The 24240-nt window shown below is 40.7% G+C and overlaps 1 long non-coding RNA gene and 1 pseudogene across 2 annotated transcripts in view; both read left to right on the top strand.

Moving 5' to 3' along the window:
• LOC135971816 (uncharacterized) overlaps positions 1 to 24240 on the top strand; it is a 221288-nt gene that overhangs the window by 57500 nt on the left and 139548 nt on the right. The gene's annotated exons all lie outside the window — the stretch shown is intronic.
• LOC102115936 (mesoderm-specific transcript homolog protein pseudogene) lies at positions 7294 to 8158 on the top strand (annotated as a pseudogene).

Here is a 24240-nt window from a genome sequence, read left to right as displayed (position 1 = left end):
TATCTATCTTTTTTTTTTTTTTTTTTTTTTTTTGAGACAGAGTCTTGCTCTGCCACCCAGGCTGGAGGTGCAGAGGCACGATCTCGGCTCAATGCAAGCTCCACCTTCAGGGTTCCCGCCATTCTCCTGCCTCAGCCTCCCGAGTAGCTGGGACTACAGGTGCCCGCCACCACACCCAGCTAATTTATTTGTATTTTTAGTAGAAGTGGGGTTTCACCGTGTTAGCCAGGATGGTCTCGATCCGCTGACCTCGTGATCCGCCTGCCTCGGCCTCCCAAAGTGCTGGGATTACAGGCATGAGCCACTGCGCCCAGTCCTATCTATCTATCTGTCTGTCTGTCTATCTATCTATCTGTGTCTATACATCTATTCATCCATCTTATTAATTCTGCTTCTCTTGTGATCCCTGACCTCCTGCCTCCCTTAGCCCAGGGCTGTTTTCTCTTACTTAGTCTGCAATTCTTATGTTCTGCCTGAGTTTACAAAAGCTGGATCGAGGAGTTATACTCTTTTAACTGTGTTTTATCATATGCTCAGGCCTCCCGCAAGCCACTTACCCTCCATTTATTCTCCATCTTGCTGCAAGAATGATCTTTTTTTTTTTTTTTTTTTTTTTTTTTTTTTGTTGAGACAGAGTCTTGCTTTGTCACCCACACTGGAGTGCAGTGGCCGGATCTCAGCTCATTGCAAGCTCCGCCTCCCGGGTTCACGCCATTCTCCTGCCTCAGCCTCCCGAGTAGCTGGGACTACAGACGCCTGCCACCTCGCCCGGCTAGGTTTTTGTTTTTTTTTAGTAGAGACGGGGTTTCACCGTGTTAGCCAGGATGGTCTCGATCTCCTGACCTTGTGATCCGCCCGTCTCGGCCTCCCAAAGTGCTGGGATTACAGGCTTGAGCCACCGCGCCCGGCCTAAGAATGATCTTTCCACGCATAAATTTGTCTGTATCAATACCCTGCTGGAAGCTGCTTCATGGATTCCTTGCCCATAGGATGAAGTCCTAGCTCAACAGCAAGTTATAAAAGGCTTTGAACATCTTAGCCCCAGCCCAAGTGTATTGGTTATTGCTGTGCTAACAAACTACCTTAAAAATCATGGCTAAAACAAACAACCATTAATTATTATAGCTCAGGTGTCTCTATGTCAGCTGGGGGCTCTAACCTGGGCTTGGCTGGACCACCTTAGCAGGGGCAACTCTGCTTCACATGTTTCACATCCTTCTCCTGGAAGGAGTGGGCTAGCCCAGGCATGTCCTTTACCTGGCAATGGAAGAAACGCAAGAGGGAAAAAGGAAGTGTACAAATCCTCTGGAGACCTAGGTTTGGATCTGACACATTATCACTTCTTCCTTATTCTGTTGGTCAAAGCAAGTCCCATAGCCAAGCCCAGAGCCAGAGAAGGAGGGCTTAGTCAAATTTCATGGCAAAGGATATAGATTCAGAGAAGGATAAAGAATTGAAGCCATAAATGCAATTTGCCATATCAGCTCTGCAATCTTGTCTCCTAACATTTCCTACCTGGAAGATTATAGGACATATGTTCCTAGTACAGTCATTTGCTTTTAGCCCCACAAATTACACTGTTATCATACTTTTCTCATCTGCATGCTTTTGTCCAGTGTTTTTGTTCCAATCTGATAGCTCCTTACACTTCTGTGTACATTGCACCCTAGACAATTAATACCGTCTTATTATTTATTTATTTATTTTTTGGAGATGGAGTCTCGCTCTGTCGCCCAGGCTGGAGTGCAGTGGTGCCATCTGAGCTCACTGCAAGCTCCACCTCCCAGGACTACAGGCGCCTGCCACCTCGCCCTGCTAGTTTTTTGTATTTTTTTTTTTAGTAGAGATGGAGTTTCACTGTGTTAGCCAGGATGGTCTCGATCTCCTGACCTCGTGATCCGCCCGTCTAGGCCTCCTGAAGTGCTGGAATTACAGGCTTGAGCCACCGCGCCCGACCTATTTATTTATTTTTGAGACAGAGTCTTGCTTTGTCACCCAGGCTGGAGTGCAATGGCACGATCTCGGCTCACTGCAATCTCCGTCTTCTGGATTCAAGCAATTCTCCTGCCTCGGCCTCCTGAGTAGCTAGAATTACAGGCGCCCACCACCATGCCCAGCTAACTTTTGTATTTTCAGTAGAGATGGGGTTTCGTCATGTTGACCAGGTTGGTCTTGATCTCCTGACCTCAGGTGATCCACCTGCCTCAGCCTCCCAACGTGCTGGGATTACAGGCATAACCCACCATGCCCTGCTTACCTTCTTATTTTTTAAGACTCAAGTCAGAGTCATCTCCAGAAAAACCTCTGTGGAGTGCTGAAGTCAGCTTATATGGGCTTGGAAGAGCTAAGGGTTAGCATCTCTCCTCAACTCCTTGTTCAGTGATGACATATTGGAACATTGGAATCAGCACCCATGGGAATATTTACACCACAGAAATTGGCAGCTACAAATCGAGCTTTTTCTCTCTTTCTGAAGATTGTGCTGTTAAAGATTTAGCAGCAGAACACTGAAGCCTCTCTTAACACACTCACCTTTTCAGTCTGTCTTTCTGTTATCCTAAATACGTAGATTCCTTGTGTCATCCTAAATTTCTTCATGTCTTTCCCAACTAGATGGTAAGTCCCAGCAGTCAATTAATGTGTCTTATTGGTCTCAGGATCCCCAGCACTGAGCACGTCAGCACTCAGTGGATATTCAATAAATCTGCATAAAATGAAAGATGTAAACAACCAGCTGTTGTCTGGGCTGAGAAGATGGCCATGAGATATGAAGGTGTCACAAAAAGGTTTGCCTAGGAAAAACAAAAAAAAAAGGAAACATATCTTTTTTCCTCCAGCCTACCGCGACTTGTTGCATCAAATCTCTAGCAAGTCCCGGAGGGTAATATTCATCCTCTTGAAGGGGGACTGGTGAGTCCTTTAGTATCTGTTGCTACATTGGTGTGGAATTATTTCTTGAAAGATTCAGAAGGTATAACAGAGGGTTTCTTTACAGCATGGTTTGGGAGGTGCATTTTGAGGGAGCAGAGGCAGTGGTGTAGTCTGTTGCAACCAGCCCTCCCATACAGAGGAGACTGAGAGTGTAAAATTGGAACTGAGGGCTTCCACTGAAGTGACACAAAAATGATGGACACATCAGAAACGCTGCACTTAACACGGTGAGTCATGGGCATTTCTGCTCTGGACTAGACTGAATGAGAGACATTGAGTTAAAGGCACTTATTGTGGGAGGATAGATTCATAAGTAACCTTTTGGAAGTGCCTTGACCTATTTTTCCTTTTTAAGCTGCACACAGCCTAATTCTAATTTTGAAGAAGAGTTTCTAAAATTTCTGCAGTGTAAGATTAATCCTCAGGGTCTGTGGCATTTTTATGACAGCTTTGACTTTTAAAGTGGCACCAAATTTCATTTGGAAAATGAGCCAACCAAGCATGTCTCTGATAACAAATTGAGCCTTGGTGCTGTTGTTCTGTCACTCCCACTTCTAAGGGAAATGCACATCAGTAATTTGAGATGTGCGAAGGCCTGGTGTCCAGAGCTAGCATGGGGTGAAGTGGGGGACTGTGGAGATGGTGGTGTCTTCCGGAGGAAAAGCAGATTGCTTTTTTTTTTTTTTTGAGACGGAGTCTCGCTGTGTCACCCAGACTGGAGTGCGGTGGCGCGATCTCGGCTTACTGCAACCTCTGCCTCCTGGGTTCAAGCAATTCTCCTGCCTCAGCCTCCCAATTAGCTGGGATTACAGGCATGCGCCACCAAGCCCAGCTAACAGATTGTTTTACAGATCACATGACATCAGTAAATCAGGAGACTGATGTTTAAATACAGGCTGGTAAGTTTGGGGGACGGTGGAGATGTGCTAGTCACTAGGAGTGGAAGGAGCTCTGAGCATTGGCCACTTTTAGTGACTGAGCTTGTTAGAGAGGAGTCTTACACTTTAGAAATTGTGGTTAGAGGCTGAGAAGTCCAGAGTCAGCCTCCGAGTGTCACTGCCCCTAACCTGCTCATGGGCTTTGCCAGCAGTCTCTGGCTGTAATATATGGGATTGGTGATTGCACTGCCAAACTCTGGCAAAACACTCTTAGATCTTGCCATTTGCTTAGGAAAAGAGTCTTTTTTTTTTTTTTTGCAAAAATAGTTGATAATGTACATGTTTCCTCTCAATTATAGCTGATTTTTCTGTGTTTCTGTTTTAAAGTTGGGGTAGAATGAGGGTGGAAAATATAAATCTGTTGCATGAGGAAATGAGTGGGATCTTAAAGAAAGGCATGCATTCCTCTATCCAACAGGGCATTTTTTTAAAAAAAGTTAAGCACCTTGGTAACTAAAGCCTTTAAAATAGCTAAAAAGGTTATATATTGACTGAATTACTTTAAAGGCTTGGGTTTATTTCTGTGGGCCTGAATTGGTAAGAATTAGAGTATAGAAGTGAGGCTGATCTTTTAGAGTAATATACATCATAATTATAAGTAAATATGTAAAGGCTTAACAACAAGAACAATGACAAAAGACTCAGCAAATAGAAAGATGTTGGATTAATGAGAATAAATTGAACACATATATATAACTGTGCATCCTCCAAAAATCGTTATTAAATATATATTTAATTTATGATATTAAATACACAAGAAAAATAAACCAGCCTGGCCAACATGGCAAAACCCCGTCTCTACTAAAAACACAAAAATTAGCCAGGTGTGGGGGCACGTGCCTGTGATCCCAGCTACTCAGGAGGCTGAGGCAGGAGAATCAATTGAACCCGGTGGGGTGGAGGTTGCGGTGAACCGATTGCACCACTACACTCCAGCCTGGATAACAGAGTGAGACCTTGTCTGAAAGAAAAAAAAAAAGAAGAAGAATAAACCACAAGGACAATGCATATGGGAAAGGAGATGATTGTAGCAACGTGTTGAAGGCTTAAAAGCAGAAGGGCAGTGGTAAATGTATTGGATATCTTTCGTACATCATTTCAATTTTTCCCAGCCTTGGGCGGGACAAGACAGCTGAATGATATCCATCTGAGGCACTCTGAATGCACTGCAGAGGCTCTCCAACACCTGGGGACAGAAAAGAAAGGCAGAAAGGAGTCTTCTGAGAAGCAAAAGGCTGGAAGTTGAACTGGAGAGCAAAGAGAGCTGTCCAGCAACCCAAAAGGTTGGCAGCCTGCTTTAAAGCACATATAAATCTCCCATAGCTAAAACATGAGGGCTGGGCAATAAAGCACAAAGAGATCTTTAGAGTCCAGTGCTCATATCCCAAGCCCAGTTGGAGGGAAAGTCTTAATCCCTTCCTCAAAATACTTGTAGCCAAGGTGAGTGAATCTAGCTAAAGCTGCAACCAAGTCCAACTACAGATTAAATTGACTCAGCCTGCTACACTCATGACCCAAAAGAGGTGTGCCCTTTTCTGGAGGTAAATATTAGCACTTAAAATTTTTTTTTCCTTTTTTTTTTTCATAGAGATGGAGTCTTACTATGTTGCCCAGGCTGGTCTTGAACGCCTAGGCTCAAATGATCCTCCCACCTCAGCCTCCCAAAGTGTTAGGATTATAGCTGCAAGCTACCACGCCTGGCCGATGTTAGCACTTTTTAAGCTACTGTTCTTTAATATACAATTACTAGCATAAAATTAAAATTAAAGAGATATGTGAATAAGCGAGAAGATATGACCTATGGTTAAGAGAGGTCAGTAGAAGCCAACCCAGAGATGATTTTAATGTTGGAATTATCAGACATGGACTTTAAAATAAGTAGAAAAAATATGTTACAGTATCTAGTGAAAAATGTGTGAATAGAGAGGGAATATAAGCAGACAGCTAAAAGCTATTAAAAAGAACCAAATGAAAACCTTACAAATAAAAAATGATATTGGAAGTGAATAATTTATATAATGTGTTTAACAGCAAACTGGACACAGCAAAGGAAAAGAGGGTCAGCAGAAGCACAATACCTGTAGAAGTGCAAAACATACTGAATATTGCCAAGAGAAATAAAAAAGATCTAAATAATAAAGATTATACACATGCACACACACACACACACACACTTTTTTTTTTTTTTTTTTTTTGAGACGAAGTCTTGCTGTGTCACCCAGGCTGGAGTGCAGTGGCGCAACCTGGGCTCACTGCAAGCTCCGCCTCCCGGGTTCACGCCATTCTCTTGCCTCAGCCTCCTGAGTAGCTGGGACTACAGGCACCCGCCACCATGCCTGGCTAATTTTTTTTTTTTTTTTTTTAGTAGAGATGAGGTTTCACCATGTTAGCCAGGATGGTCTCCATCTGCTGACCTCGTGATTCGCCTGCCTCGACCTCCCAAAGTGCTGGGATTACAGGTGTGAGCCACTGTACCCGGCCACAAACTTTTTTTAATGCATTGCACAACTCAATATTGTTGAGATGCTCATTCTTCTTTACCTAATATATAGATTAATGATAGAGTCAGCACAAATCCAACAAATCCTCTAAGTCTCACCTCTTGTCTCAGCCATAACTGTAGAGGCCAGTTTTGAGCATGCTTGAAACACCTGCATGGAAGTCTAAACTGACAGTGCCTCTCTTAGGCTTCTTTGATGTCAAGTGGTGGGATACCTGGAGGAACCTGGTTGACAACTCACATACAAGTGCCCCGAAGCTGTGGCCAACAATATAATGCATTCTTCTCTCTCTCTCCTTTCTTGACTCATTCCCAGTCCAAAGTCTCAGGATCATACCCACACGTAAATATTTTGTGCATCAGCCTTTGTCTCAGGATCTGCTTTTGAGGAATCCAGACAAGACAATAACTGGTTCAGCAGACTTGAAAAAGTTGATTCTTATGCCAGCAGTGGAAAAATCCAAGAAGAAACTTGTAGCATGGAAATGCCAAAGGGCTCAGAAGTTAATGACACTGGGTACCTCTGGAAGTGGGGTGAAGAAAGGATAAAAACAGAAAGACTTAAAAAAAAAACAGTTAGATTTGGAATCTCCTTACCAATTCCATTTATTAGAATGACAGCCTTAGTATCACCGTAGCAGAATTTTTGAGGTTTGTTCTCTCTAGTAAGAGGACTGAGGGCTATGAGACTTTAGGACAATTGAGGATAGAGACTTAGTGAAAATGTACATGCTGAATTTTAAAACTTCTCCTCTCCCTCTTCAGCCCTTTCACTTATTTTGTTTCTAGAATGCTGGCAGTCAGCTTTAGATCCTCTAGACAAGAGATTAGAAGACTCTACGCTAAGAAATCCAACTAGCCAGCATGCACAACTGATTTCCCCAAACATGAAGTCCTGCAGCCCAGGTCTTAACCTGAATCAGGATGAGGGGGTGGTGGGTCGAGGTGGGGCTGTTGAAAGTGCTCCTGCTTGCCACATACCTGCACATCCCACCCGCTCAGCTCTCCCTTGCCCTTCACTCATGGAAGTCTTCAGGCAAGTTTTTCACTTACATGGGACGGCCTATCTTCTACCGAGACTCTGTGGATGTGGTTGGAAGTCCAGAGATAGTTGTTCTTTTACATGGCTTTCCAACATCCAGCTATGATTGGTACAAGATTTGGGAAGGTCTTACCTTGAGGTTTCATTGAGTAATTGTTCTTGATTTATTAGGCTTTGGCTTCAGTGACAAACTGAGACCATATCACTCACTATTCCATATTTGAGTAGGCCAGCATCCTGGAAGCACTTTTGTGGCATCTGTCTATCAAATGGAGGTATCTTTCCTGAGACTCACTGTCTACTCCTTCTCCAAAAGCTGCGCAAAGGTGGAGTTGTGCTGTCACCCATCCTCACGCAGCTGATGAACTCCTTTGTATTCTCTCAAGGTTTTACACCAGTCTTTGGGCCATATACTCAGCCGTCTGAGAGTGAGCTGTGGGACATGTGGGCCGGGGTCCTCAACAATGACAAGAATTCATCACTGACAGTGTCTTAGAGTACATCAATCAGAGGAAGCAGATTAGAAAGTGCTGGGTGGGAGCTCTTGCCTCTGAAAGTATCTCCATGTATTGTATCTATGGGTCATTGGATCCTGTAAATCCCTATCCAGAGTTTTTGGAACTGTACAGGAAAATGCTTCTGCGGTCCACAGTGTCAATTCTGGATGACCGCATTAGCCACTATCCACAGCTAGAGGATCCCATGGGCTTCCTGAATGCATATATGGGCATCACCAACTCCTTCTGAGCTGGAAAGAGTAGCTTCCCTCTATTATTTCCCCTATTCCCTTATACACTTTCTTCCTAAGTGTATTCCACTTAGGAGAAACGCCCAAAAGACATCCTAGCCATCAAACACTATTCTCTCACAAAGTCCACTTTACTCAAATTGGTGAACAGTATGTAGGAAGAAGCCAGCATGAGCTCTAACTAAGGCTGACATAATAGTCTGTCTCCCATTTTTTTGACATCTGATCAAATGTACAGACTTGCCTTTGTTTTTGTGTTATTAGGAAATTCTGATGAGCACTACTACTCACTGATGCAGAAAGACGTTCTTTTGCCTGGAAGGCTTTTTAACACTTTGGACTTTTCTGAAGTATTTAGAAGTACTAATTTCTGGTCCAGCCCCAATAGGAATTCTACAATGAGAACTGGGCTTCTTTACCTATCTTTGAATGGCTTTTTAAAAGTTCTTTTAAAAGCAACACAGAGCTGAGTCTCCTTTGTCATACCTTTGGATATAGTTTCATCAGCTGTTTTTAATTGTAAACATTTTGTTAAAAGAGATATTGGTTTAAATAATGTAGTGTTCTAAGTATGATTTAGGACCATTATTTACCTACACATTACATATATTTTATAAGGATGCTAAACCAAAATATCCTTACTCTGTCAGAGTAGTGAACTTAATTAAACATGTTTCATTTCTGAATAAATTGAACTGAATCCAAACTATTTACAGAATTTCCTAAAATCACAGGACATTAAGGACCAATAGCACCTGTGCCAGAGATTTACTATTACTAGCTGGGAAGAGCAATTCTAACAGCAAATAACAATCTGAGACTCCTCATACCTCAGTGCCTAGAAGCATGTCTCTCTTGAGCTGCCGTAGAAGGGAAGAGACTGTTTTGTAGTCCAAATCACACAGAATATACATCGATTCCTTTATGATGACTGCTTAACTTCCCATTGCCTGTGCCAGAGAGGCTTTCTCATGTAGCTGATTAATTCCTGTACGTTACAGACAGGAAAGTTCCAGAAACATTAAGAACAAATTCTGAAAGATCTATGAGCAAATGGTGCTGAATACTTTTTTTTTTTAAGCCACATTTTATTGTCTTAGTCAAAGCAGGATTATTAAGTGATTATTTAAAATTCATATTTTTAAAATAGCAACTTCAAGTATAACAACTTTGAAACTGGAATTAGTGTTTATTTTCTATCAATAAAAATGAATTGTGACAAAAAAAAAAATCCAACTAGTCTGAGAGAAAAAAGTCCTAAAGATACTGGCATCGGGCCTGGTGCAGTGGCTCATGCCTGTAATTCCAGCACTTTGGGAGGCTGAAGTGGGCAGATCACTTGAACATTCCAAAACCCTGTCTCTACTAAAAATACAAAAATTAGTCAGGCATGGTAGCAAACACCTATAATCCCAGCTACTTGGGAGGCTAAGGTAAGAGAATTGCTTGAACCCGGGAGACAAGAGGTTGCAGTGAGCCGGGATCACACCACTGCACTCCAGCCTGAGTGACAGAGAAAGACTCTGTCAAAAAAAAAAAAAAAAAAAAAAAAGATACTGGCATCAAGGTTTTCCCACATGAATGACTCAGTCAGAATACCACAGTCAGCAGGTCTCACCCATTTAGACAAATTTTCCAATCATTTTTTTAATCCCATTTTTAAATATGAATAAACAGCTATGAACTAGTAAACACCTAAGGAAGCCTATAACATGACAGAAATCAAAACAACTAATAGAAAACAACAAAACTTGGAAGAAGTAGAGACAAAGCAGGAAGATGAAACTTCAGAACTTCAGAAAGAAAAAAGAAACTATTATTAATAGCGTCTGAAATAAAAGGATTCATGAAATGAGAAGAGGTTTTGTGAAAAAACAAACAAAAAAAGAACAAGGAACACTTGTCTTGGTTGTTTGTGCTGCTATAATGGAATAATGAGATTGAGTAATTTACTAAAGAATAGAAATATATTCTCTCATAGTTCTGGTGGCTGGGAAGTCCAAGCTCAAGGTGCTAACAGGCTTGGTGTCTTGGGAGGGCCTGGTCTCCATTTCCAAGATGGGGCCTTGGAGTCTTCATCCTCCAGAGGGGAAGAATGCTGTTCCTCAAATAGCAGAAGAGAGGTGACTCACTCTCAGAAGCTCTTTTTACTCTTTTTATAGAGTAATTAATCCATTCATGAGTGCTCTGCCCATTTGGCCCCATCTCCCAACACTGTTACATTGAGAATTAATTTTCAATATGAGTTTTTGAGGGGACAAAAACATTCCAATCATGACATAACTTTTGAAAATTAAAAGTATAGTGTATAAATAAAATTCAATAGAAAGCTCATAAGATAAAGTTGAGAAAATCTTTCTTAAAATAAAGCAAAAAAACCTTTAAAAATGAAGATGAAATAAATGAGAGAAAATACAAGATAATTATGTTACTTCTCCCTTATTAGATCCTACATTTGAATAATATGAATTCCAGAAAACAGTGGAGGACATGCGGTATATCATTGTGAAATTTCAGAACATAGGATAAAGAAAAAAAATTTATAAGCTTTCAGAGAGGAGAGAGAGAAAAATAAAACAAGCCACATATGAAGAATCAAGGATCAGATTTCACACCACCACCAGATGCTAGAAAACAATCAAGCAATATCTTTTAAAATCCTGAGCAAATATATTTCCCACTAGATTTCTATACCCAACTAAACTATCAATAAAGAAAGGCTCTAGACTGAAGAAAATTTGGGCTTTCAGGAGCTCACAAAAATTACATCTCATGTACCTTTTCTCAGGAAGCTAGCTAGTAGATAATGTGCTGCACAAAAATAAAAGCATATGGAATCCATCATTCTTAGCAAACTATCACAAGAACAGAAAACCAAACACCGCATGTTCTCACTTATAGGTGGGAACTGAACAATGAGATCACTCGGACTCAGGAAGGGGAACATCACACACCGGGGCCTATCATGGGGAGGGGGGAGGGGGGAGGGATTGCATTGGGAGTTATACCTGATGTAAATGACGAGTTGATGGGTGCAGCACAGCAACATGGCACAAGTATACATATGTAACAAACCTGCACGTTATGCACATGTACCCTACAACTTAAAGTATAATAATAATAAATAAATTTTAAAAATAAAATAAAATAAAATAAAATAAAAGCATAAAGACGTTGGATCCAAGAAGAAAGAAGTCAAAGAAATTCTCAACACTTTGGTGAAATGAATTCCCAGGAATAGAGTGTGAAGTAGGCCTAGAGTGGGGCAGATCAGAAGATGCCAGGAGAGATTAATCCAGGTAAAGAAAACAATAGAACACCCTGGTGTGTCTGAATACAGAGAGGAAATATTTGAGGTTATTAGGGGAAAATAGAGGCTGAACTAGTAACGAATAGAAAACTAAACCAAAAAAGAGGAAAGCATTACTTTAGGAAAAATAAAATTGTGCAAGAAAGGAAAAGTAAAGATAGTATACTATATCGTTCGTATCTATAGGTTCAATGCTATGAATAACATTGAAATTGTCATACTAATTTAAACACGGTATTAATCTAAACAGAAGTATGATATAATTACATTGAAGGGATCATGGGACAGAGAGTTTGTGTGAATGTGGGTGGTAGTAATGGTGATGTGGTGGTCTGTGATAAAGGAGTGGGAGATGATGAATAAGAGCTAAATCCTTATTTTCCCTACATGATACCTAAAATTGAAAATTCAGAAGGTGGGAAATACAAGGCTGTTATTTTTATATATGGAGGTAAATAACAAAGAAGCAGCTAAAATAAATGAAAGTGGTTGCTATTGAAAAAGAGAAGACACGGTGGTCAAGGGTTGAATAGTAGGATGATTTTTTTTGGAATAAGTCTCATAGAATTGTTTGATTCTATAAATTATGTGAAAATCTAATTTTGAAGAAAATAAAAACAAAACTTGAAAAAATTACAGAATTATGGTATACTTATTTTAAAAAAGCAAATGGGTAAATATGGAGTGAGGTTAAATTGGGACGACAGGACTTGTCCTTTTCACCCAGGAAATCACAGACTCAGATGGAATACTGTGAAGAAGAAATCTCGGAGCCTTTGAGGTGGTGGGAGAGGTAGCCCTATATGTGGCATAGTGTTTGTACCTACAGATTCCCACTGTCTAATTTAAATCTAAGTCAGTTCACATACATAATTTAATTTTTGGAAGCAGCATTAAAGTAAGTAAAAAGGAAATAAGAAAATTAATTTTAGTATTGTATTTGATTTAACCCAATATATCATAACGATGATCATCTCAACATCTGATAAGTATAAAAATAATTAACAGGCCGGGCGCGGTGGCTCAAGCCTGTAATCCCAGCACTTTGGGAGGCCGAGGCGGGCGGATCACAAGGTCAGGAGATCGAGACCACAGTGAAACCCCGTCTCTACTAAAAATACAAAAAATTAGCCGGGCGCGGTGGCGGGTGCCTGTAGTCCCAGCTACTCAGGAGGCTGAGGCAGGAGAATGGCGTAAACCCAGGAGGCGGAGCTTGCAGTGAGCCGAGATCGCGCCACTGCACTCCAGCCTGGGCAACGGCGTGAGACTCCGTCTCAAAAAAAAAAAAAAAAAAAAAAAAAAAAAAAAATTAACAAGATAGTTTACATTATTTTCTTCATAGTAAGTGTTGGAACTCCACTGTCTGTTTTATACTTAGATACATCTCAATTCAAATGTTAAATTTTCATCAGAAATACCTGATCGATATTTAGATTTTATAAAATTTACAATTGAAAAAGTAGATTCACCTATTCAAGTTGTTCCAAACGTACTTAAAAATTCCCCAATAACTGAATCTTGTACCAAAACATTTTTCCCTTAGTGTTTGCATTTTTATTTCTAAAACTGGTTCATGTTTTTCCTTCAAAGAATCAATTTGACTCTGAGGCAAAACCATACCAATTTTGAAACTACATCTGTCCAAGTTAAATAAATTCATTAACTCTTATATCAACTCAGTAATATTAACATTGATTTCAAAAGAGTATTGCATAAGTTGAAAAGCAATTCTAAATTTATCAATATAAACATAGAGATGCTCACGTTTTTCTTGTAATTTTTGCCGCCAATTTACCTAACAGTTGATTACAATTAAAATATGCATCTCAATTTATGCTTTAAAAAAATGTGTAAAAACATCACTAATTTGCTTTATGAACAATTTATATTTCAATATAAATTATTTTTGCTTTCTGTAGTACTTAAGTGTAGATCATTCATGTGCAATCTGATATAGTTGAGAAACCATAAATCATGCAGCCATTTTTTTTTACTTTAATCATTCTTTCAGTTTCAAGAAAATCTTGAACTGGGGTTACTAGTATTGTAAATCTTTATAAAACTCTCCCACAACTCTTAAGCAGTCAACATTAGTAAAGAGCACACAATCATCAAATACATCATTTTCTATTTCTTTCAATAGTTCCGTACACTCGTGGTTTACAACATGTACATACTGAATGATTTTAACAGCTGTATCCATGATACTTTTCATTAAAAAAAATTAGCACAAATATTTTCAGTGTGTGTCACACAATGGAGTGAAGCAATAAGGGAAAAATCAGTCTCTTGTTTTAAAATTCTGATAAATCTAGATTTTTCACCTAACATTGCTGGGCCATCATCTGTCTTGTTGATAAAAGTAGTTTTTTTTTTCTTACCTAGTTGAAACTCTTCTTTGACATATCTAAAATATTCAAAGCTATCTACACATTGAGTTGGTTTTTTTCTTTAGGTCACAGACAACATTTCTAAGTAAATTTGAAAGTGTTTTTAAACACAAATGCAACCAAATGTGTCCAGTATTAACTGGGCACAGTCTCTTATTCTATACGGCATGTCTAAAGCTTAAAAAAGGGCCTTCTCATTTTTCACATTTTGAATCAATTGATCATTGACATTGTTAGTCTTACATTCTACAATCACTTGTTTGATGGCTTACTTCAAATTTTGCTTTTGTGAAATTTCTTTTAGTCTTTTCCTCATAATTTTCTAACAAAATTTCCACAACTGAAATGATTTCTTTCACCACCTCTCCATCTAAACATGTGGGTTTGGGTTTGGTTTAGTTTGGATTTTTGTGAAAGAATTCAAGCCATTTTATACCTGACCAGTTACAAGATCAGAACCTGTCAAAAATTGCTTAAGACATGTTTGCTGGACATTTAATACTGATTGCAAGTGACTAATTTCTTCAATCCTATTTTAGTTGTTGAGAGAAACTTCTTATCAAATTCAATGTGTGTTTGCTTTAAACAGCTTTTAATATTGTCCATGTTATTCTCCTTTTTTTTTTTTTCTTAAGAGCTTTTTTGTTTGGCTCTGTGGCAGCCAACTGCAATTGCCATATGTTGTGAGATTTGGAACACACCTTCTTCCAGTCTCTTTTATTCTTTACTGTTCGGGTCTTGGGACTAGTTTCTGCATTGCCACTCAATTCCATATCCGTAGGACGCCTTCATTTTAAATTTGAAAATTTGCCCATACTTATTTTTTCTAACTAGAAGCATAATTTAATTATATTATAATTAAAATAAGTATTTCGATTTAATTATCAATTACAGTTTACATAGAAATTGCTATAACTGGAGCTGTCTGCATGAAATATCCAAATGAATGCGTTATAATGTTACATTAGTGCATAGAAGAAAATCATTTGAAGGGAGTCAATCTGTCCACTGACTGCATCAGTGATGTGTTTGTGAATAATACTAGAAACAAGAAACAATGCTGGTGTCCCATACATGCACTACAACATCATAACGATGTCTTACGCAATGCAATGGGTAAGGTGAAATGCTGTCTTATCAAAATAGGATAAAATGGTATTGAAGAGGAAAATAATTTTCACAATTCTTCAGTGTTTAAATTTAATTAAAATTAAATACAATTCAAATTGTAATTCCTCAGCCACGGTAGTCTCATTCAAGTGCTCCATAGTCACATGTGTCTAGTGGCCGCTTTATTGGATGCCAAAACTTGGACTGTAGGAGAATGAGAACCGATTGTTAGGGTGCCAGGCGTTTTGTTAGATAGTTGGATCTCAAAGAAAGGATCTCAATTATTCCTCAGAACAGTCCTGTCTATCGTTACCCACATTGTACATGAAAAACCGAGACTCAGTGAGATTTAGTGACTTATCCAAGGCCATACAGTTAATTAGTGAAGCAGCTGGAATGCAGCTGTTAGTTTGAACCCGAAGCCCATGCTGTGTGTGCTGTGATGGTGTGGGGCCCCTTGCTTTGGTGTAATCATATACATAACTGAACCAGAAAACAGGATGCTTTTCCCTTATCTCCCTCACGCCTGGATCCCTTTTGAAATTCACAAGTCTCTAGTTGTTTTAACAATCTTGTATGAGTGAAAGTTGGAACAATCAACAAATATATATTGTCCCCTATGGGTCAGGCACTACTCTAGTGAACAAGAAACAAGAGCCTCTGCCTTCATGCAGTTTACAGTCTTAAGCAAAAGGAACAGAAAATGACAAAAAACACTGTTGGTGAGATACTTCTCTCAGAAGTAAACATTGTGAGTTTGTGAGTTTGCTTACAGTGATGCTTTTTTTTTTTTTTTTTTTTTTTTTTGAGACGGAGTCTTACTCTGTTGTCCAGGCTGGAGTGCAGTGGTGCGATCTTGGCTCACTGCAAACTCCGCCTCCCAGGTTCACACCATTCTCCTGCATCAGCCTCCCGAGTCGCTGGGACTACGGGCCCCCGCTACCATGCCCGGCTTATCTTCTGTGTTTTTAGTAGAGATGGGATTTCACCGTGTTAGCCAGGATGGTCTCAATCTCCTGACCTCGTGATCTGCCTGCCTTGGCCTCCCAAAGTTCTGGGATTACAGGTGTGAGACACCGCACCCGGCCACAGTGATGCTCTTTTTTTTTTTTTTTTTTGAGATGGAGTTTCACTCTTGTTGCCCAGGCTGGAGTGCAATGGCGCAATCTCGGCTCACTGCAACCTCCGCCTTCCAGGTTCAACCAATTCTCCTGCCTCAGCCTCCGGAGTAGCTGGGATTAGAGGCGTGCACCACCATGCTCAGCTAATTTTGTATTTTTAGTAGAGACAGGGTTTATCCATGTTGAGGCTGATCTCGAACTCCTGATCTCAGGTGATCTGCCCGCCTCGGTCTCCCAAAGTGCTGGGATTACAGGCGTGAGCCACCGCGCCCGACCCAGAGCGATGATCTTTATGGTGACACTGCTTTTTGTGATCTTAGGATGGGATAAAATCATCTCAGCATGCAGTAACTCTGCCAAGCGTGGTTGTGCAAATAGGTCCTTAGTAGGCGCTTTTGCTATTGAACATGAAGTTATCATCTCCAATTTTGGGTAATTATTTTCATTCCTGTCCATTTGTCCATTATTATCCTTGGGGGGCTAACATGTTCTAGTCTCTAAGGAGAAATGGGCAACAGGTCAAAGGGACAAATGGTAAAACTAGAAGGGCAATGTCAGGCTGGGCACGGTGGCTTACACCTGTAATCCCAGCATTTTGGGAGGCTGAGGAGGGCAGATCGCCTCAGCTTGGGAGTTTGAGACCAGCCTGGCCAACATGGTGAAACCCCGTCTCTACTCAAAATAGAAAATTAGCCAGGCATGGTGGTAAGTGCCTGTAATTCCAGCTACTTAGGAGGCTGAGGCAGGAGAATGACTTGAACCTGGGAGGCGGAGGTTGCAACTGCATTCCAGCCTGGGTGACAAGAGCGAAACTCTGTCTGGAAAAAAAAAAAAAAAAAAAAAAAAAGAAGAGCAATGTCCTCAGATGAAGAACGTCAGATGGATTAGGAGACTTATTGTTTCCTAATAAGGGAAACACATTCAGAGCACCCCATACTAAGGTACTGATGTGATCAGTAAAACTATGATCTGTAAAAGCAACGTTTCAGACCTATGGTTTCTTTTCGGGCTACTGCACGAAGTTTCCTTTGGGTGGTGCAACCAGCTCTATAAAACTCTACCACCTGTGGTTTAGGATGCAGCTGAGGAGCACCGGGGGCGGCTGGATCTTCCAGGGTAGAGATTTACACGTACAAAAGTTTTTGTTTTTTGTTTTTGTTTGTTTGTTTGTGTTTTTCCACTGAGTAAAGTCTCAGGGGAGATAACCCTTGTAGAATATTTCAGAGTTCAACCAGATCCTTGTACAGTTGGGGAAACCTAAAGTTCAGAGAGTTTAAGTGATTAATCTAAAGCCACCCAGCACATTCATTCAGTGAGACTAGGATGTCTACATTTGCTTTCCAGCTAAAGAGTTGTGGGTGAGGAGAGGAGGTGGGAGGGAGAATCAGAAGAAGCTAGAGACTGTGTGGAAAGCTCAGTAAAGGCTAGGGTTTCAAGTCTGCTCCTGTATTTTCGGCTCTCATGTTAGCCAGGTTTCTTCATTCTGCTGAGCTTCAGAATCTCAGCTGTGAAATGGGGATGACATAAACTTCCTAAGGTTTTGGTAAAGACTTGATGAAATGACGGGCTAATGTGCAAACACCTTGACCTCTTCAAGGTGAGAACTTTCCTTTACTCACTATCTGCAAAGTAGGACTTCCTTTTGTTGGGCTTCAAACCATCTATTTCAAACTTCGAGCTCTCCAGGCTCCAGTATTAAGTTTTCTGGATGGGTAGATCAAATTCTACTGCCCTCCATCTGCTGGCCCCAACCTCCCCAGTGACTCTTTGTGTACCAAGATGTCCCCAGTTCTCCCCAGCATCCTGTTTCTGTGATCATACCCTGTACCCATTTCTCCTTTGTCACCTCTCAGAATCTTGCCCATCCTAGCTGGAGCTCCACCTAACAATTAGAAGCCTTTACAAGTGTTTGGAGAGTGTGACAGGCTTTCAAGTGCTTTCACAGACATTCTCCCCTTTGATCCTCACAACAGCTCTGTGGGGGAGTCAGAGCAGCTGTTATCATCCAAATTTTACCACTAAGGAAGCTGAAGCCATAGGGGCTAAATGACTTGCCCAAGGCCACAAGCTAGAAAACCCCAGGCTTTGAGGTCAGAAAGTCCTGTGTTCACATCTCAGCTTTGCCACTTGCTAGCATTGCGGCCTCAGGTCAGTTTCAGAGCTTTCCTGAGCCTCAGTTCCTCCATCTATAAAATGGAGATATTTGTTGTGTATCTGCAAGGTTGCATATTCTGAATGCGCAGACTTTGTAGACAGCAAGTATTCAGCAAGCCAGACCAGAATCCAGTGCATCTTGCCATTTCTCTACGCTATTCCTCAACACCACTCCAACTGTTATGTTAATAAGGAAGGGCTTCCATTTCTGAACTTAGGGAGCATTCATTGTCTTTATCAGGCGTCTTTGATTTCATGCTTCAGGAACTAACTCTGGCTGACAAACAGCAAATAGGATTTTGCCAAGACACTGTTAAGATCACAAAAGAGAAAAGCTGAAAAATCACTTTTTGGGAAGGAACCATGGCAGCCCCAGGAATTGCAGCAGCTCCTTGGGGGCGGCCATTGGGTGACAGTGCCAACTGTCTCCCTTAACCTTGTCTGTCTCTTTTCACTCAAGATCCAAGTTTACAGAGGATCTGATTGAGCTAGCCTGGGCCAGGTGCCCACCATGTGGGCAGATGGACGGGGGTGGTTGGCAGCCCACTGGAACGATATGGAATGGAGGAAAGGCAGTTCTACAATGTAGAAATGCTCTCCAATAAATGGAGTTCATTACTTAGTGCTCATGTGACTCTGTGTGGCTGTTTGTATTTCCTTGTGCTTCTGTCTTAGCATATCTTGGAAGGTCAGGGTGAGAGCAAGGGAAGGACACCTCTGTCTTATGCTTAAATTTAATATGGAAGCCCAGAGACAAACCCACTGCCTTGCCCATAATTGGTGCTCAATAAGTATCAGATGATTTTATTACAGCCTTCAGTCTTTCCAGTACAAATTAAGTTAGATCTTTCCTGACTTATCCCAGCTTCTAAACCTCAGCACTCTTACCTACATGCAGCCACCAATAAAGCAATCAATCAACAACAATTCACCTAATTAGCTTGCTCACATGAACCAATAAGTTCCTCAGGCCTGGCTGTTTCCCATCACAACCACTGTGTGGGGTGCCAGGTGTCTTGTCAAAGGACTTGATTAATAAGTCGTTATAATTGAAGCTGAATACAATTAATTGCATAATTTTGAACTCTTCAAGTTTAATTCCATGAAAATTACATCACAGAATTGGGGCATGATAAAGTATTTCTAACCAAAGGAATAGAGGGAACTTGCATAACCACTGGTTCATATTTGTGACATGTTATGCCCATGCCAGGCATGGACGTTCTCCATTGTTGTTAACAAAAACTCATGTAGCTCAAATACTTAAATGATTTCTCAAATATGTGGTTCACAATTGAAAAAAACGTGGACGTTCTCCTAGTCGGTCCCAACATTTTGATAATGTTAATGATGTCCTGAAATCTGTCCTGGTTTTGTTTTTTGTCTGTAAGCACAGATCACAGATCTGCTCCTATCTTGGGGTTTGTTTGGGTTGGTTTGATTTGGTCGTATTTTCTCTCTCTTTGCAGTTCCCTTACATTTGTTGTTTCAAATGGTTTCTAACTTGCTGGAGGAAAGGGTAGAAAATAGCTGATGAATAAAAATATTGCTGTCTGCCTTTGACAAAACTTTTACCCAATTGAGCCAGCAAGATTTTCATGAAGAAAATCTGAGAAATTAATTAATTAACTGTAACTGAATTTCACCTCTTTAACCTTAACTCGTGAGCAAACCTGAGCTAAATAAACATCTGACCATTCAATCTCTTTCACTTAAGGTTAACTTGAGTTTATTATTCAGGCTACTGCCCTTGTGTATTAGGCAACGCATAAATTACGCATACTAATTACCCTGGATGGGGCACCACTTTAATGAATTCTTTTAATTAAACTGCAACACAGTGGTTTTGCACAGGATGGTCTATATTTCATCCTTAAACTATGTTAACCTTCATCTTTGTCTGGGCGGCTCACACGTCCAACCGGAGAAGGTCTGAGTTTAATTCATCTAAGTATATACATTCCACAACCCCCACTCCTTGACTATCATAGGAAAATTTGAAAGATGTTTCTCTTCTGCTTTGAGGTTAAGAAATTAGATGCCTCTGTGAAAAGTTATGATTCTGCTGGGGATACTGAGATGGAAAAGAAAAAGATAAAACAAAGAAAAACTGAAATGACAGAATCAACCAGCACAGCCCTGCAGTCTTTAACGTAGAAATAATAAAAGGAATTAACAATGTTCTTATTAATATGTAAACTAAGCAAAGAGCATCCTTCACTTTGCCATCTGTATATTCCTGAGTTTACAGCAAATAATCCTTGCCATGAGTCCAGTTTTCAAGGATACAATCAGTTCTCTATTATCTGGAACACTTGGTGGATACAGCAGTAGAGAAGATTGAAACCAGTGCATATTTTAGCCATGAGTATACATCTTCTCTTGTCTTTTTACTAAGCTCCTGCTTCTAGGTAGGAAAATTGACTGCCTTGAGTTTTACCTCCCTGGTATCTGATTGGGGGTTGTGGGGAGAGGAAACAGTTGAGGTACTATCTAGATCCCAGGAACCTTCACTCCCTTGGGTAGTTCAGCTGGGAGAACAGAGGCCCCAGTTCAAGTCAATATGTTAATTGAGCACCTACTGTAGTTTTAGCCCTGTGTCTGAGACGGAATATCATGATGATTGAGAATTGTTCTATTTGTGTTATTTTTTAAAGAAAAAGGAATACATTTGTGTATTTATATTTGTACTTATGTAGATGAATTCAGGAAGGCGCACAAAAAACTCTTGAGAGGGTTTGCTTCTGAGAAATATTAAAGGTCTTTGTTGGGAGGGAAAAGCACTTATTCTGTATCTTTCTCCTTATCCTCTTCCCTTTTTTTTTTTTTTTTTTTTTTTTTTTTTTTTTTTACCATGAGCATGTAATCCTTTGCCATTTAAAACTTTGAAATAATAAAAATAACTAGGGAGTTCATAGTTCAGTCAGGGAGAAAAGCACATACAATGTAATATATTAATAGCAAGTGCTGTGAAACATGAACACACAAACTCTTCTGCAAACGCAGAGGCGGGATCATCTAATAGTGTCTGGTGGAGTCAGGGAAGACTCCTCAGAGGAGGTGGCATGTAAATTGGGTTTTGAAGCATGAGTGTGAGAGTTTTTCAGGTTAAGACTCAGCCATTGAGTAATGGGAAGAGGAAGATAGCATAAGATGATTCCACTCACCTAAGATTGTTCTCCTTAGAAATCCTGTTAGTAGATATGCTACTCTAGGGCTTTCCTGGTGACATGTAGCATTTGAATGGTACAAAAAAGTTAGAAAGAATGAATAATAACTACTGTATCATAGTACAACAGGGTGACTATAGTCAATAATAATGTAACTTTACATTTTTAAATAAAGAGTGTAACTAGATTGTTTGCAACTCAGTGGATAAATGCTTAAGGGGATGGATGCCCCGTTCTCCATGATGTACTGATCTACTTATTTTACATTGCATGCCTGTATCAACACATCTCATATACCCCATAAATAGATATACCTACTATGGACCCACAAATATTAAAAATAAAATAAATAAAACTAGCATTTGAATCATTCTGATTTCTGATAAGAAAGTGGGAATGATACATTGTAGATAATCTCAAAAATTTCGTTCACTCTGCAAAATAATTGGACATGCCTGAAATCCAAACTTCAGAGTTTTTCCAAAAGTTCCTGAAAAATTTTCACCAAGCCCTAACTTAACCTAAAATGTGTACAAAAGCAACTAACCTGGAGGTAGGATATAACTGATCTTCATTTTGCTGAGAAAGATAAAGAAAATATGGTGTTTTTAAAATCAGCAAAGCCTAGCTATTAAAACCGTTCATTACATTTGGAAATGGTATCCCCGCCTTCACCTCGTAGCCACAATAGAGGAAGAATAGGGAAAGTAAAGACCATGGTGGTCTCAAATTCCGTATTTTGCCGTTGATGGAGTTTTTTGGGGCACCAAATTTCCTTATGATGAGGCTATTAAGGATCCCCTGATATAAACTGGGTGGTTCCAAGTCAGGCAAAGGAACCCAGCCTCCCAAGCACAGAGCAACAAGTCCTAGAAAGAGGGATTTGGTAGAACTTCGCTCGGCTCTCGGCCTCTTAGAGACCCCATGCCCATATGCAACAACCAGGGGAAGAGGCAAGGTGATTTATCTCATCTCCACCCTGATGCTGGTATGATCAATACCTTTCAGTTATTTACTGAGCCAGGGCTGTGTGCCAGATGCAGAAAATGCAAAGATGGATGTCGCATGGTTCCTGCTCTCCAATAGCTCACAGAGAAAAAAGAGTCACAGACAATCCACTGTAATACAGAGGAATGAATGTATTTCTCTGTTCAAAGCCAAACACAGAACTGGGAACCAGGACTCTTCCCCATGAAACTGGGAATATTTCTCAGAGAGCCTGAAGACTCCTGAGTACAGTGCAAATATACCTTTAAAATGGAATCTATTCAAAGGCTTAACTGATGTTTTCATTATTTTAGACCAAAGAAGCAGAAGAAAGGCCGATATGCATAGGTAGAATATAATGTAAAGGCAGAGTTCTACAATGGATAGATGGCTAAACCCAAAGAAAAATGTTTCTCTCCCCCGACACTCAGCAAATTCAGGAAGCTCCACAGTTTGTTAAATAATCTATGACAAAAACTAGGCTCCAGAGTGAATTTTTTATGGTGACAACAGTGGCTCCTGAGACAGACAGCTCAGGTCGCCTTTGGATGTGCTGTGTGACATTGGCTAAACATGTAGCGTCTCTGATTCTCAGCTTCCTCATCTGTAAAACTTGAACAATAATAGGACCTACATCACAGGGTTGTTGATAGGGATTACATGAGATAGTGGATGTAAGGTGCTTAGCAAAGTGATAGGCCTCAAGTGAGTAATCAGTAAGTGTTAACTGTCATAATAATTAGTATGAGTAAGGCAACTACATCCTAGAATGCTAAACAAGAGCATTTCTTTTTTTTTTTTTTTTTTTTTTGAGACGGAGTCTCGCTCTGTCGCCCAGGCTGGAGTGCAGTGGCGCCATCTCAGCTCACTGCAAGCTCCGCCTCCCAGGTTTACGCCATTCTCCTGCCTCAGCCTCCCAAGTAGCTGGGACTACAGGCGCCTGCCACCTCGCCCGGCTAGTTTTTTGTGTTTTTTTTAGTAGAGATGGGGTTTCACCATGTTAGCCAGGATGGTCTCCATTTACATGGGCATGTGAAACTGCAAAAACTACACACACGCACACACACACGCCCCACACACACACACTTATTTCGGTTTAGAAACCAAATTACTATTACTGAGGACCTACGTGAAAGACCTGGGATGAATCCTTAAACAACCAAATGCTACTTTTATTGACTTACTTAAAAGCAGAGAGTGTCAGTCCTTTCTACCCCTTTCCTCAGAAATGACGTGTATTTCACACAGAAGGTGAGTGCATGCTTGTGTTCAGGTGTGCCCGTGAGTAGAGGGTATATCTCAAATAGCAAGAGCACCAGCACTGGAGAAAAAGGCCCAGGAAGGCCCTGTGGAGGCAGCCACCTGGGGCTGTCCGCTCCCCTGGAGTGACTCCAGCACTCAGCGCCAGTGCACTCTGCTTTGATCCTTTTGTGTTCCCAGGGCTTCCCAGGTGGTGTTTCTGCCCCAGGCTTTCTACACACAGAGTGTCTTCAGGCTGTCCTCTGCAGGAACATATGCTGTGACTTACCATCTGGCCTTTATGCAGCTCTCCAGTGGCAATGGTATGAAAACCTGCCTGTTTGGCAGCTACAAGTGCCCGCAGTCTCTTTGGTCTCTTTCTTGGTCTGAGTGTTTTTCAACATCAATGGATGTAATTAAGAAGAACTCAATCAAGCATATGGACTTAGGAGTCCATTATGACCAGGAAGGGAGCTCTACCTTGGAAAAGGAACTGCTTGGGGCGGGCCCAGCCTTGGGCTCCAGGGCAAATGGAGTGCCTGTGGCAGTGGGCCTGGGACACTCATTTACAGCTAAACACAGTGGCCATTGCACAGGCTC

Source organism: Macaca fascicularis, chromosome 7 (genome assembly GCF_037993035.2).
Source record: "Macaca fascicularis isolate 582-1 chromosome 7, T2T-MFA8v1.1".
In the NCBI taxonomy this organism is placed as follows: Eukaryota; Metazoa; Chordata; class Mammalia; order Primates; family Cercopithecidae; genus Macaca; species Macaca fascicularis.
The sequence above is the reverse complement of the archived record's forward strand: the minus strand, read 5'-3'. Positions and strand labels throughout refer to the sequence as shown.